The sequence below is a fragment of the Mus musculus genome, chromosome 2, assembly GCF_000001635.26.
Source record: "Mus musculus strain C57BL/6J chromosome 2, GRCm38.p6 C57BL/6J".
NCBI lineage: Eukaryota > Metazoa > Chordata > Mammalia > Rodentia > Muridae > Mus > Mus musculus.
The window spans coordinates 169,068,401-169,079,516 of NC_000068.7; the positions used below are offsets into that span (position 1 = coordinate 169,068,401).

The 11,116-nt window shown below is 45.7% G+C and overlaps 1 long non-coding RNA gene across 1 annotated transcript; it reads right to left on the reverse strand.

Moving 5' to 3' along the window:
• Window positions 1–5,240: 5,240 nt before the first annotated feature.
• Window positions 5,241–10,886, reverse strand: Gm52536. Its single transcript, XR_003953969.1, has 3 exons — window positions 10,660–10,886; window positions 7,326–7,635; window positions 5,241–6,383 (listed from the first exon to the last, which is right to left on the reverse strand). It is a non-coding gene; the product is annotated as a predicted gene, 52536 (long non-coding RNA).
• Window positions 10,887–11,116: the final 230 nt, after the last annotated feature.

The following is an 11,116-nucleotide window of genomic DNA, read 5'->3' on the forward strand; positions in this document are numbered from 1 at the left end:
GAGCTGGGTTCCAAGGTCATCCTGTGGATTCAAAATCACTGACAGCCCCCGAGCTGTTGCACGAACATGGTCACCTCCAACAAGTCCAAAACTGGAGAAAATGGTCCCACAGGTCTCATCTCCCCAAGAAAAGCTCCAGATGTGAGGGTCAGCTTGTGAATAGAAAGGTAAGTCATATAAGAGGTGCGTGCATGCATATGCATGCATGTGTATATGTGTATGAGTTTGTGTGTATGCATGTGTGCATATGTGTGTGTATGTATGCAATTGTTCATGTGTGTACGTATGCATGTGTGCCTGTGTTTGTGTATGTGTGCATGTGTGTGTATGTGTATGCATGTGTGCATGTGTTTGTGTATGTGTGCATGTGTGTGTATGTGTATGCATGTGTGCATGTGTTTGTTGTGTATGTGTGCATGTGTGTGTATGTGTGTGTGTGTGCATGTGTGTGTGTATGTGTGTGTGTATGTATGCATGTGTGCATGTGTGTATGTGTGCATGTGTGCATGTGTTTGTGTGTGTGTGCATGTGTGTGTGTATGTGTGTATGTGTGCATGTGTGTGTATGTGAGTGGGTGCACATGCTAGAGATTAAGTTAGGTCCTCATGCATGTGCAGCACATACTTTACACACCAAATCAATTCCCCAGCCTGCACTGCACTCTGCAGTGTAGATAGACGGTCACACTGCAGGTAGGATGCAGGGTAGGGTGCCCTGAGGGAGTCTGGCTTTGATGCTCTCTAACATCTGTTCAGTCAAGTGCTCACTAAGATGTCTCCTGCCCAGTGAAGTCCCCTGCAGGTGGGTTTGGTTCTGGCTGCCCCTCTCGGCCTCAAACCCACTGCTGATGTCGTAAGACTTGGCTGTGTGGCCTATGCAGGCACTGTGAACGGTTTGGGATGGCTTCCTAGGTCTGTGACCTGTGGGTCAGGAGGACTCCTCTGCAAGCTTCCCTCTGTCATGTGGTCAGCAAGGAGAACACGGAGCTCATCTTGGTGCTCAGGGAGGAAAAGAGCTGAATCCACATGTGCTCCCTGCACTGCCTGTCTCTGGTCCTGGCATGGAGATCTGGAAGGTTCTGGAACATAGTATGTACTGGCTATCTGGAAGCCAGCTAATAGTGTCTCTTTAAAAGGAGTAAATGAAAAAGAATGGGGTTTCACCAGATGGTTGTTGGATAGCTTCAGGCTCAGTGGGTGAAGACTGTGTGCTTTCTTGGTCCAGCTGTGTGATATTCTGGAAAGGGCCCACAGAGCTCTATGTGACTGTGGAGAAAGAGATCCCTGCCTGGTGCTCAGAGTGGTGGAAACGAGTGAGTGAGTGGGTGAGGTCTACCCTTTGGGGTTGTTCTAGTTTCATTTCTGTTGCTGTTATATCCTGACGACGACAACAACAACAACAACAACAACAACAACAACAACAACAACTTGGGAGAAAGGACGCCATTACAACCTACAATTCCAGGTTACTGTTCTTTATTGCGAGGAAGTTGAGGTAGCAACTTCAGACAGCTAGCTAGACACGTCCCACCAATAGTCAAGAACAGTGAGAAATGAATGCATGGTTGCCTATTTGCTTGCTAGCTTTTTCTCAGCTCCATATTTAAGCTCATACACAGTTCAGGACCCTTTTGCCTAGGGAATGGTGCCACCCATAGTGGACTGCATCTTCCCATATAAATTAAATTCAGATAATCCACCCAAGACATACTCATAGTTCATCCCAATATAGACAATTCCTCATCCAGACTTTTCCTAGGTGACCCAAGGCCGTATCAAGCTGACAGGATTAACCATCACAGATGTCAAAGCCATTGAGGTCATATCCCAGTTTATTACCTGCCAGATTTGATGCAACTCCATGGTACAGATCAGATCGATTTCCCCTCACTTCACCGTTGTTACCCTCTCGTTTAACTCCAGGTTGCCTACACCTTTCTGGTCTCTTTCTTCCTTTCTCCTCCCAAGCTACTGTTGTGTGATACCAAGGTGAAGGCAAATCCTTGACCTTCTGGTGGCAGAGAGAGTAAGTAGCCACCTACAGTGCATTTCTAGACGGGAGGCATGTGACATGTATCTCCCACCACCATCACGGCTCTTCATCAGTGTATGTCACAAGTATCATGCAAGCCCTACCTGAAGAGGAACAAGTGTCCCTAGAAGCTGTCTTGGGGCAGGTGTGTGTGTGGGGTAATGGAGAAGCTGGAGAAAATGAGCCCGCTCATGCACACTTTGACGGCCAAAGAGTTCAGACAACTCTTTCTGTCCACTGAGCAGCATTCTCTGACTTCTAATCGGCACACGTGTCAGGCTGAAACCTATCTGGACTCTGAGCTCCGTTCAATGGCCCTTTTAGCCTCTAACTTTGGCTTTAAGGGATTGTGTGCAGCGAGGTTATTAAGGCAATTAAACCTGAAAAAAAACAAACCAAACAATTAGATAAGAAATCCAACCATCCAGAGCAGGAGATGAACAGCTAGTGCCACCCTGCAGGGCATCTGGTGACTGGAGCTCTACTGTTCTGTGACTCCCAGTCACACAGCTGTCCTAGAGTGGCCTGACAGAGCATGTGATGTCAGTGTATGTTCAAGGAGATGACAGAGAGCAGAGGAGGCAGAGGCAGCTGGGAACAGAACTGCCTGTTCCTTGTCTTGGCCTTAGCTGCTGCTAAACGCCCATATGCTTGTTTGGCTCCAGTATGAAAGAGGTTTACAGATTTGCAGCCACAGCCTTCAGTGTGTGGCCCAGCACAGCAATTCGCAGGTGTCTTAGTTAGGGTTTCCATTGCTGTGGAGAGGAGATACCGTGACCAAGGCAACTCTTACAAACGCAAACATTTCACTGGGGCTGGCTTACAGTTTCAGAGGTTCAATCCATTATCATCATGGGGGAAGCATGGCAGTATTCAGACAGACATGGTACTGGGGAAGGAGCTGAGAGTTCTACATCTTGATCCACAGGCAGCAAGGAGATTGGGTGAGTTTCATATTAGACATTGCTTGACTGTTAAAGACTCAAAGCCTTCCTCTAACAAAGCCACAGTTCCTCAATTAAGGCCTTATCTCCTAATAGTGCCACTCCCTAAGGCCACACTTCCTCCAGCAAGGTCACATTTCCTAATAGTGCCACTCCCTATAGTCAAGCATTCACACACATGGGTCTATGGGGACCAAACCTATTCAAGCCATAGCAACAGGGAAGGTGGTCTGTGACAAGTCTGCTGGAGACAGTATATAGGGGACATCTTTGTTTGAGACAGAGTCTCATTTAGCCCAGGTTAGCCTCCAATTCATGAGATAGCTGAGGGATGTAGTTAAAGATAGCCTTGGACTAATTTTCCTTCTGTCTCTACCTCCTGAACACCAGGATTACAAAACCAGGTTTTCTGCAATGCTGGGGATTAAACCTAGAGCTTCCTGCATACTTAGTGAACTCTCTGTATCCTGTATAGGAACTCTATCTACTCTATCCCTTGCCCATAACCTCTTTGTAAGCATCATCTATAAAGATAGTTTGACCGTTTCTAAGCATCACCTATGTGCCATCCATACCGCCCAGCCTCTGGGTACATTGACGCTTCTCTTTGTTTCGTCTCGTGCCTGCCACAGAGCAGCTTCTTTTCATTGTACGTGTGTGGGGACAACTTAAAGCTGGTTTAAACGGGCTCCTTTCCTAAGGACACACCTCATCGCAGGGGGTTTCCGGACCAAACACACCCCACATTTCATCATTCTCCTTTTCCCTCCATAAACCAAGATATCCCCCCACTTCTGGTGCTTTCCTGAGCTGTGTGTGTAGAGTAGAAATAATATGTTTGTGCGCCTGGCATCTGGACCATCCATCTCCCATCTCCCAGATGTGTCTTTCAGTCCCTGAACATCTGGGTTTCCCACTTGCAAACAAATCTAAGATTACCCAGGAGTTTAAGTCCGACTTTCAGCTGGATAAATTGTCTCATGCATTTGGAAGGGAATGGGCTTTGTGATCACAATTGGCTTTAAAAGAAAGGCTGTCAGAGGCACTGGCTCCATTGTTTTTTTATCATTTGATTTTCTGCATCATCTAGATTTAATTTTTTTTAAAAAAGAGATTTATTTTTATTTTTGTGTATGTGTGTATGTCTGCATGAATGCACAATGCATGAGAACTAGAGCCCAGGAAGACCAGAGGAGGGTGTCAGGCCACCTGGAGCTCCAGTTACTGCCTGAGGTAGGTGCTGAGAACTGAATTCAGGTCCTCTGGGAAAGCAGCAACTGATGGCTGAGCCACTCCAGGTCCCAAACACTGCTTGTACATGGGTGTTTGAGATCTGCACAGCAGTCTTCATGCTTGCCTCACAAACGCTTTATCCACTAAGCCTTCTCTGAGCCCTAAAGTTTAGATTTTAAAGTTGATTCTAAATTACTTGAAGTGACATGTGTGTGCTGTGCACTCATTAATACTGAGCCTTTCTGAACTTCAAAAACTCTCCTATTATTTGCTGACTCATAGGGAGTAAGATAAAAATTCTTTATTTTTGTATTTACTTTCATTAGCATCTATTAATTATATATAACAGATTTCATCATGGCACTTTGATACACACATATATGAAAAGGGGCAGAGGAGATGCAAGAAGATGGGTTGGGTAGGGGGATGGACCAGAACAGAGCATAGTAACTCTTGTTTTGTGGGTGCTTTTGAGGTATATATAGTTCACCCCTTTATGTACATAGGTTCAAAATGTCCATGGGGAGGGTCTACCTCAGACCTGGGGCGGGCTGCTCAAATATTGCTGTCAGAACTCTGCTCCCTTCCCCCTCTGCTTTCTTCCTCCTTCATCTGTCATTTTCAAGTTGGTGGCTCCCATGAGCTGGTATTAATAAGATGCCACCAGGCACTGGAGACAAGAGGTGGACAGACAGGTTTTTCAGGTCAAATACTTGTCTGGTTTTGTCAATCAAATGCAGCCAGGTCCATTTGTCTACGAGTTCTCTATGGTTGAATTAGTGATCGGAGCAGAGAACCAGTGGCTTGTGAACCCCCTGGCAGTCATTCCAGGCATGATGGGCCCTCTGCTCTTGACTGATGTTCTGACAGTTAAGCAGCTACAGCTGTATCCTCCCCCAACCCCATGCCAGAGTGACATATAAGGCTCAGTCTTGGGCCAACGAGTGTGGCCAGGGGAATAGAAACCTCTACTAAGACCATGTCTGAGTCAGAGTTTCTGTTCCTGCACAGACATCAGGACCAAGAAGCAAGTTGGGGAGGAAAGGATTTATTCAGCTTACACTTCCACATTGCTGTTCATCACCAGAGTAAGTCAGGACTGGAACTCACACAGGGCAGGAACCCAGAGCAGGAGCTGATGCAGAGGCCATGGAGAGATGCTGCTTACTGGCTTGCTCAGCCTGCCTTCTTGTAGAACCCAGGACCACCAGCCCAGGGATGGCCCCACCCACAATGGGCCCTCCTACCCTTGATCCCTAATTGAGAAAATGTCTTACAGCTGGACCTTATGGAGGCATTCCCTTAAGGTTCCTTTCTCTGTGATAACTCCAGCTTGTGACAAGTTGACCCACAAAACCAGCCAGTACAGACCAGTTTGGGCCTTCTGCCTGAACTGTTTGTTTCTAGGCAAACCCTGCTTAAAACACATGCACTTGAGAGGTGCAGCCAGGAGGTTTGGGAGTTCAAGGTCATCTTAGGCTACTTGGTATATTCAAAGCCAGCCAGTTGGTTTACCTGTCTCCATAAACAAATTGAAGGAACAACCATCAAACCAACTGACCAAACATAGGCCCCAGACAAAGCAAACTGACTAAACAAAATAGAAGTCCATGAGCACCGATGGGAGAGGCCTTGCTTTCCACAGATCTTATGTCAAGTACCAGAGGGGGAGACAATGGATGCTGAGCAAGCCCAGAGAACACATCAACAAACATACGATGCCTGGTGAGAGTGGAGGACCCCACTGAAAGGCAGGACCTTGAAAATGCAGATGAGAGGGGCGGACCAAAAATCAGGGATAGTTATGGCATCAATTTGGATTGCCTGCCATATATTCCTCAAAATGAAGTTTGGGGCAGAGCCAAAGGGCAGATAGAAGATTCTAGAAAATATAAGGAGAGGGGAATGATGTATTGGCAGGGAAACGGAATGAGCGGCAGGGACCAGAGGAGAGTCACAGTAAGGGACTTTTGTAGGGTCACAGGAGAGGAATTTTGTAGGGTCAGGTAGCCTGTTAAGGATCAGGGGAAAGTTAACTCTGCCTCAGGCTTGACCACAGTGGCTTTGGGGTCTGCTGTGATGCTGTATCTTCATTTCCAGTGTTTAAGTGTCTCACGTGCTCCAAACAGGCTGATCCACCCCCACGCTGGCTGCTGGTGTTCTCTAAACCAGGACCTGCTGAGAATAATGAACCCCTTACGTTAAGAGCTTTGAACTTCCAGGAGATTGTTAAAATGTGCTTAACTCTTGATCTCCACAACCGAGACATTTTTAAACGCTTAAACCATTTTTATCATAATTTTGCTTTTTCGACAAAGTATTTTGAGATAATTTTTTAATGGAAGATGCCATATAAAAATAAATTGGTTTGAAATGGCAGAGGCTTTAAAAAGATTATCATAGATTGATAAAATGGGTCACCTCCTTACGTGTTTGGCACCGTGCCCGGAGAGGGAAAGTTAAAAAAAAAAAAAGAAGAAAAAAAAAAGAGAAAGAAAAAGAAAAGAAAGATGCAAAAGTTGGCAAAGGGCAAGGGGCATTTAGCTCAGAAAGATGAGCGCTGTAATGTTCAGAGGGGACAGTGACTTTTCACCTGGCAAGCGGTGACCTTTGTCCTTGTGCCCCAAATACATTCTGGTGGGGGAAACACCGCAACACTTTTAGAGTTCTGACAGCCGAAGATGGTGTGGATCTTAATGAAGAAATAAAAAAACACAGCACAGGCATATGGTTGCCCGTGCTTAGTATTCCAGGAAAGCTGTGAAGGTATTACGGGAGGTGGGGTAAGGACCCATGTCTCTAGGCAGTTAGGACGTGTCTAGAAACCTCCCCAGCCTGTCAATAGATCGATGCTTGCCTCACAACAGGGCAGAGTCTTTGGACAACAGTGACTCTGTGTCTTCCAGCGAGACTCTTTTGAACATTATTGCATTAAAATTCAATATTGATCAGCCCAGAATTCAGGCTGAGGGCAGATATATGGGCAGGGGGGACCAGAATAGTGTAACACGTCGCCGTGGATCTCCGAGACTCCGTGGCAGGGAAGGAAGGTTCAGAGGCAATCCCTGACCTCAAAGCCGCCTGAGTGATTTGCTGAAAAGATGTCTTTGATCTTACCTTAGACAGGATGTGTCAGGGTCTGGGAGTCTGATCAGTGTTTTTTCTCCTTAGAGTTTTAAGCTTCATCCATGCCTTAGCATTTAAATTTGATTCATTTTGGACAGATGACTATGGGTTAGATGATATACATCCATGAGCAGGAATTTAAGAAACTGAAGATAGCATAGAAGGACATGCAAGCCTGGGTTTCTTTCCTCTTCCCAGATACAGACCCTGTTGCTCAACCCTTGCAGGGATATTTAACGCCCGTCAATCATGTATCCATCTGTATGTGCATAAATCTCTCTGTGTATGATAATATGTATCCCTGAAAAGAAAAGAGCAGAGATAAAAAGGACTAGGAACATACATGTATACATATGTGATTGTATACAGCTCTATAGATACACATTTAAGATAGAAGAAAGTATGGCAATTATATACATGAATACATGAGTTTTCTTTCACAACTTAAAAAAAATTTATGTGTATGGGTGTATTGCTTGTGTGCACATGTGTACCATATCTGTGTCTGGTACCTGGTGGAGGACAGAAGAGGGAGTCAGATCCCCTGAGACTGTAGTTACAAATGGTTGTGAGCTGCCGTATAGGTGCTGGGGATAGAAGTCCTCTGCAGGAGCAGCTAGTGTTCTCCACGGCTGGGCCATCTCTCCAGCCCTTACTCCCCCTCTAAAGCTTAATTCAAAACAATCTGGTTAGTTTTCGACCGTTGACTTGATGCTTCGTCATTGATCAGAGTCTTCCTGATGGATGTTGCCATGACAGACAATGTTATAAGGGATCTTTTTTGTCATCTCTGTATGGGAGGAGAACCTAACACACTGTATTAGATTGACTTTTGAACTTCGAGTCATAGAAAATGAGCTACGGCTGTGTCAACCGAGGAAGAATTTACTAGAGGACTCACAGAAGGTGAGAGTGTCAAGAGAAACCAGGAAAAGAGTCAGATCAATCAATGGAAAGGACTGGCATCATCCAGACATGCTGCCTGGGTGAAGAAGCCCCTTTGGTGGAAACCGCAACTTCACTTAGGATCCTAGAAGCTGCCATTTTGGAAACCAGATGCAGCTGTCCAGTGCCCCTGGTGACTTGGCCTAAGGAGATGGTGTGTGAGCCCAGTTTTTGTTTGTGTGCATCTATGTGTGTGTGTGTGCACATGTGTATGTGTGTATGCATGTGTGTAGGTGTGTTTGTGTGCACATGTGCCTGTGTGTTCACGTGCATGTGGCAAATGTCAAAGACTCTGACTACATAAGATGTCTGGGCTCCAGGGGAGTCCAGACAAAGTCAGAATAAGGTGACAGTGACTTTCCTAAGTGAGTCAAAGCCTCACACAAATGGAGATGTCGTTACTGGATCTCTCCTCAAAGCAGACTCGATACCAAGGTTGTGGGCACAGAGCATTTCCTTAAAAGATGACCCCAGGAAGCACAGGGGAAGGCCTGGGGAAACTGAGGCAGGGGATGAAGGAAGGTCAACAAGAGATGCCTTAGTGTGTACCAACCAGGGCTATGTTCCCTTGTGGAGGTCCCGAGGACTTGCATAATAAACACACACTAGAACTGACCCAGGGCTGCTAGTGGCTGCAAGCCTTCACAGTGCATCTCCTGCTAAGGTTTACCCCAAAGGGCCTTCTGGGGAGACCCATACAGTCCCCAGCCAGGGGGAGAGTCCGCAAGGCTCGAGGTGCGAAGCATCAGTGGCTCTGGTAAACTCAGAGGTTGAGTGTGAGGGTGGGTAGCTGCAGTGTCCGCTACTGTGGGCTCATCTGTGGACTAAGCAGAACTGGTTGGCTGGGAGGATCTCAGACTAGGAAAGGAGGACGGAGAGACGGCCTCATCGGTCAAGGCACCTGCTTTACAAGTACACGGACCAGAGTTTGGATTCCCAGCTTCCAAGTAAAAAGCCAGACGACTAGCCAGGTGTAGTGGCACACACCTTTAATCTCAGCATTACAGAGAAAGAGGCAGATGGAGCTATGTGATTTTGAGGCCCAGTTTTGGTCAATAGAGAGAGTTTCAAGCCTAGTAAGGCCTAGTAAAAATAAAAGAAAACAAAAACAAAGCAGAAAAACACCAGTTGGATGGGTGGCCTGGACCTTTAATCCTAGCTCTGGGGACAGGGGGACCCCTGGGACTTGGTGGCCATCCAGTCTAACTAAACTGGTGTGCTCCAGGGTCAGTGAGAGACTTTGCCTCAAAAAAAAAAAGTAATATGGGAGCGGCTGAAGAAAACACCTGATGTTGAAGTCTAGTATCCGTACATGTGTGCGCGTGTACTTACACACACACACAAACAAGTACACACGCATGTGCTTACACATACACATGCACATAGGAAGAGAATACACGTGGAAGCAGAAAGTTAAAGCTAAGTATGTTTTATTCATCGATTGTTGAACAAATACCTTCTTAATGTATCTGATCACTACGAAGACTGTATAAACAATCGATAGAGCAGGCGCTGTCTTCTTTGTTTATTATCGATAGACATCAGCTAATACGAGAATGCCAGACAGCTTTGGCTTCCTTGTCAGCCAGCGGGAATGTATTTCTATATGCCAATTTTTTCCCCCTTCTTTTTGAGCTGTACTGATGAACACACATGAAATCGTGACTGCGCCATTAGGTTTGATGAATCCATATAATTGCTGCACAAATATTTTGAATTTAATTGCATGCAGTGTAGTTAACACTCAGTCACCATTGCCAATAAGGGAGGGGGGCATTGGCATAGATAATTCAAAACAGTGGGAAATCCAGAATTGTTTATGTGAGGCTTTGGAGGCCCACATTTGACCCAGGGCAGTTGAATCACCTAGGTAATTCTATTTTGTTTAAGCTAGGAGGAAATTTTATTTTCATTTGAAACAAACAAACAAAACAAACCGTGGACTGATGGGAGAGAAGATTCGAAATGTGTTCTGGGTGTTGGTGGCGGCTGGCACTAGAAGTTTTCAGTCGATAGCCACTTCTGGATAATGTGGAGTTCTATGGCTCAAGTCTCACTAAATCTAGTCAGACCCTCCCTCTGTGCTGCGCATGCTTATTAAACACCAGCCACCATATTAAACCACTCACAGAGATGAGCTCTTTATATCCTCATAGCTACCACAATTGGGGGTATAGTGTGCCGAAGAATAAAACTTCTAGAATAAGGGTTAGAAAAAAAAATTTTGTTTTTCCTCCCACCTGGTCTCTACTCCCGGAATGACGACTCTGAGACTAATTATTTATTAATAATTGCTTAATTGTTTAAGCCATAGCACTGGCTCGCTCATAACTTATTTAACCCATTCAAAATATTCTATGACTTCCATATGGTTAGTTACCTCTCCTTCAGTCTCAGCTCTCTTCTCCCTCAGTGTCTCCCTCAGCGTCCTTCTCAAGTTTCCCTCAGTGTTGTCTCCCTCAGTGTTTCTCGCCAATCTCCTTCAAATCTCTCCCTTTATGCTGTCCTCAGTGCAGCTACTTGCTGGTGATTTATGTCCGGCTCCCTGGACAAGTCTCCCTTTTATTCTCTCACTATTTCCCAGAATCCTCTCTTCCTGCCATTGTCCCTCCCACCTCCTCTTGCCTGCCTCAGCTCATTGGCCATAGGCTTTTTTTATTGACAGGTGATGCTTCTAAGAGATTCTCTCTACAAATAAAACTGGGTGGTTGACGTGTGAGTTTCTGCCAAGTTATTAGTTAGGAGAAACTGGTAAAGCCACTAAACTAAGGAGTTTCCTCATGTAGCAATAGCAATAACGGCACGCCATTGATTATGGACAGACCGTGTTGCCGCTG